Source organism: Octodon degus, unplaced genomic scaffold, assembly GCF_000260255.1.
Source record: "Octodon degus isolate 3935 unplaced genomic scaffold, OctDeg1.0 scaffold00213, whole genome shotgun sequence".
In the NCBI taxonomy this organism is placed as follows: Eukaryota; Metazoa; Chordata; class Mammalia; order Rodentia; family Octodontidae; genus Octodon; species Octodon degus.
In genome coordinates, this window is record NW_004524789.1 from 415,289 (window position 1) to 420,467 (window position 5,179).

The window sequence follows — 5,179 nt, forward strand, 5'->3', positions numbered from 1 at the left end:
ATTCAAAATATTTTAATGTACAATAAATTTACAACAAATGTTTATAGCAGTATAATTTGCAATAGCTGAATCTTGGAAACAACCCAAAAAGTTCATCAACTGAGGAATGGATACAAAGATGTACTTTTACACAATGGAGTATTAATTAGCTATGAAAAATGATAAGCTCAAGGCTTTTACAGGTAAATGAGTGCAACTAGAAACTATACTCTTTTTTTTCCATAAATTTATTGAGAAACAAATAGCAATGAAACAGTTTCAAACCAAACTGGTAGAACAGTTTCAATAATTAACACATTGTATAGAAACTATACTCTTAAATGAAATAAATCAGAATCACATGTACAAACACTGTATTGTCTCCCTAGTACAAGAAAATGAAAGAGTAAAAAAGATGCAAAAGATACAACAGATATACTGAAAGGGAAAGAAACTGCTTAAAAGGAAAGAATAAGTGGGATGGGGAAAGGAGAAAAGAAGGAAGGAAAAAAGATGTATATACACAAGATAGCTAAGATAGCTGTGCTACTAATTTCTATTAGTTCACTGAAAAAAATAGTTAGTGCTTATATTGTTTGACCAATTTTGCATGCTGATGTCTGGTAATCTGAGCAACTACTCTGAAGATAACAATATGCAATACAGTAAGTAACCACTGTTAATTTCCTATCATTTTTTTGAAATTTTGTATCTATTTTCTCTCTTTAAAATAAAAAATTAATAAATTAATTATTTGATAAAAACATTTACTTTCAGATTTTTGAATATATATTTATATAGTATATGTTATTATTTCTTAGAAATTGTTCAGGCAGAAGACATTTTCAGAATCACCTGCATTTATCATGAGTTAATTTAAACTTCAGCTTTCCTCCTTGAAAAAATAATCTTTCAGGTATATGGGAGAAGAACAAAAATATATACTTAATGTTTAAATAACCAGATCATTTTTCTTTCTGTTGACTTACAAATAATTAAGCCCTCTTAATTTCTTTTACTTTTATTGTTAAAAAGTTTTATGAGACGCCCTGATGTGATAGCTTGGATATGTTTGAACATACTCCCCAAGAGTTCTGGGTGAAACTGTGACTTCCATTGTGAGGTATCAAGAGAAGGGAAACTGACTTTCCACAGGGGGGTCTTTGGGAGATGATTAGGACTGATAAGGTGCCTATAATTAAATACTGGTGGTTTTATAAGAGCAAGGCTAGAGGATAAACACAGGTGCAAATTCCGTATTTCTTGCCATGTGCTGCCCTGCACTATTTTGGGACACTTCCAGCAAGAGACTATCACTAAATTTGAGGCTTTGGCTTTAGTCAAGAGCCATAGCCAAAATAAAACTTGCTTTCTCTGTAAGTTATGCATCCTCAGGAATTTTGCCATAGTTATGAAAAACAAAAAACTGGGCTCATTCTAATTTAGGAAAACAGAGCTTGAAACACAGGACTATCTTAATTAGCCTAAGTAACTGAGTTAGTTACATCAAATAACTAGGAATAAACAATGATAATTCTACTGATGAGTCCTTGCTCACAGGTGTGCTTGGCTTCTATTCTTATACCAGACCAGAGTACACAATCCATTTATTTATGCTCCTCATAGAAGAGACATCTTTTCCGAGGCAAATTTAAACAGTATTATTTAACAGCAAAGAATGACTGAATATTGATAGTATTAAGGTAATGATCATCAAATACTTTAAAGTGATGGAATTCTTTTTTATTTTTTGGTTGTTTTTGCTTTATTTAAAGTATATTTAAATTCTTTTAATGTGGGTTAGGGGTACAATATGCAGATAATTCATTTTTGTAGGGTTGTAATAGGGGCTGTTTATACTACACATGTCATATCTACGTAGTATATCTATTAAATGCTTTTACTGTATCTCATATTTATTTTTTCTACCAAGCTGTACATTAAAAGGAACATAAGTCATCTGGTCACTGGTATTTTATTGTCATTTTGTAAAGATAAGTGCACATAGAAGCAGCTCCATGCTGGGCTCAACTTGTCAGGCTGACAGCCCCTAAAACGCATCTCAAGTCTGTAACTCCCTTCCTTCTCTTTTGCCTGTGATTTGTCTTTCTTTTGCTTCAGTTCCTCTCTGAAGTTATAACCAAAAAGCTGTGGGTCTTCATCACACGTTTTTCTGTATATGTCACAGAGGCTCCTGAAGTGCAGAATCATGAGCTGGGTGGGCCAAAGAGTGGGATCTATGTCTGCCAACCGCAACAGTTTCCCTGTGCTTTCTAGGCACTGAGCTTCAGAAAATAACATGCTCAGCCCTTGATGGCAATATTTCCTTCGGAATTGAAATGCATTCTGAACGACTTTTTTTTTTTTTGTATTTTAGGACGGGGTCTAGAAAGTCTAGAGGGTCTAGAGGGCCTCACTGCATATATCGGACTCCTAGTGATCCTCTTGCTTACAGCCTCCCAAGTGCTGGGATCACAGATGTGCCCTACCACACCCAGTCTCAATCACCATCTCAGTGTGCCCAGGGTTTGAACTCCTGGCCCCTGGCAGGTGCTTTAACCTGCTGAGCTATTTGACTAGCCCTCTGAATGACTTTTGCCACCAGCTTGAATGGCTGCTCTATCTTGGGCTATATGAAAGGCATGAAGTGCACCATACTCACATCCACCTCTGGTTTGGGGACAAAAGCTTTACCTGGAATGGTAAAGATATGCTTGACACTGCAGAGGTATTGAGCCATGACAGAAAGGCAACTGCGCTGTTTGCTTCCTATAGTGGTGCCAAGTCTCTCAGCCACTTCCTTTTGAAAAGTCAAAGTCATCTGAGTTCTGCCATAAGCAAAAGGTCCATTTCTATTTGAAATGTTTTCAAGCCACTGGATAATCAGTGGAGTTGACACACTGAAAGGCAGATTTCCAATAATGTGTACATTTGGAGGATCATCCTCCCAGGGTCTTTTAAGACTTTCTGGAAAAGATTTTTCTACCTTAAGTGTCAATACATCTCCATGAACAATCTTCAGTTTTCTGGGTGCTGCATCAGAAAGCATCTATAACCCAGGAACAAGTCGAGTGTCCTTTTTTTTTTTTTTTTTTTTTTTTTTTTGTATTTTAGAGAAAGGTCTACAGGCTGTTCAGAGTCTCACTACTAGATCAGACTTGTAGTGATCCACCTGTTTACAGCCTCCCAAGAGCTGGGATTACAGGCAGGTGCCACCACGCCCAGTCTTAATTGCTACCACAACACACCCCTGGGGGATTGAACCCTCAGCCCCTGTGCTTGCTTGCTGGCTCTGTAATCCACTGAGCTATCTGGCTGACCCATGTGCCCTTTTCAACCACCAGAAGCTCAGCAACATTGGCACTGAGAATGGACCTTATGATTCTCCCTGGCCCAAGGCCCACTTCTTAAACAAGCATGTGCCAGATTTCCAGCTTTCCTTTCAATTTTATCTATCAGCCTCAAGTCCAAGAGAAAATTCTGGGACAGCTGCTTCACTGATTGCAAGTTTGAACAACGTAATGATGTCTCGAATGGTAATAGTGGGAGATGGAGAGGACTGAGTTTCCTGGAGACTGCCATGAATCCTGTAGGGCCACTCACAATTCTTAACTAGTTTTCATCCTTAGGGCAGTTTCAAGATACAAACTGTATTAGTTCTCATAAAATAGTCATCTTAGTTACTAACTCAGGAGAGTCACAGAGAGCATAATTTCTCTCTTTGTGTTTCAGTCCAGTCCAAATTACAGAGCAAGGCAATAAAAATGAATCTTATCCTGCTCAATATTATGTTCTCTGATATTGCTTGCTAAATATAAATGCTAAAGTTAAATTTAGACATTAATATTAATGTTCAATCTTATTACCAAGTAACAACACAATCAAACTTATTTATTTATTTTTGGTAGCATAAATTGAACTCATGATGTTATGCTTACCACTAAGTTATAGCAGCAGCCTCAAATTTAAAACTAAGAATGAATGCATAATATTTGTATATTGTATCTTTTTGGTGGATAATTAAATTTAATTCACTTGAACAAACATATTGGGTATGCATTAGCTTTGAGAGCTTCCTAGACTGTGGAGGGTTCTTTGACATAGGCCTTCTTCAGTGCATTTGGTCCCAGAGATGGTAACAAGGAAAAGAAGATAGTCACCACACAGTACTAATCTTATGTTCCTATACTATACTATGCCAACTGAAGGATACTGTAAGTTATTTTTGTTAGATATTCTATGCTTATTTTACAAATAGAATAATCACATCATGCGTTGTTTGAGCATGCATGAGCTTTCCTCACATCTGTTTGTTCAATGTAGCATTTAAGATAAACCATAATTTTGTGACCCTAGCATTTCATCAATTTTTAATATAATGAGGGTTTGGAAAAATACAAATAGCTTTGGCTAATTTAGAGTACTATGCTGGTCGATATAAACAAGAATGAGTCTCTGCTTTTAAGGAATTTGTAATCAGCACAAAAAGAAAGAAATATACTAACACACATAGGATGAGCGTCACTGTAGAAATATAAGTAGTCATGAGAATCAATGACAGCCCAGGTCATTTCCAGCAAATAATCAGAATGTCAGAGCTAGATATGACAGCCCAAGACTGTAATCTCAACATTCTAGATGCTGAGCCAGAAGAGCTGTTGTGAGTTGAAAGCCATCCTGAACTACATAATGAGATCATGACCAACTTGCTAACCTGAACTGCATACCAAGCTTTGTCCTAAAAAAAAAAAACAAAATAAACAGAATCAGAATGTCTTTAAAATATGTCACTGAAATTGAATCATGAAAGATGGGCTGCTGTCATGTGGTTATTAAGACTTTACATGTGTGGGGCTTCTGGAGAAATGGCAGTGAAGAGCAACAGTAATTCATTCAGAATCTAGACTCTTGAAAACATCTTGGGTAAGGAAAACAAAAAAGGTAGAACCCCAAGAACAAGAAAGATCTGATAGAAAAATTAAGACGTACAGGGAAATCAGAAACACAATGTGCAAAAGGGAAGGGACCATCTGAACTTTCTCCCTAGCTCCCAGCTAGTGACTTACAAGAAGGAATCTACAGAGACATAGTGAAAGCAGAGAATTCCAGAGGACTTGAGGAAGAAATACGGGTGGAACTGACTTGCAAATGATATAAACCGCCATAGCTAGTGAGTAGCTCTAGCTAAAGTAACTGCTGT

General features: G+C 36.7%; 1 pseudogene; it reads right to left on the minus strand.

Moving 5' to 3' along the window:
• Positions 1 to 1,935: 1,935 nt before the first annotated feature.
• Positions 1,936 to 3,561, minus strand: LOC101568648 (annotated as a pseudogene).
• Positions 3,562 to 5,179: the final 1,618 nt, after the last annotated feature.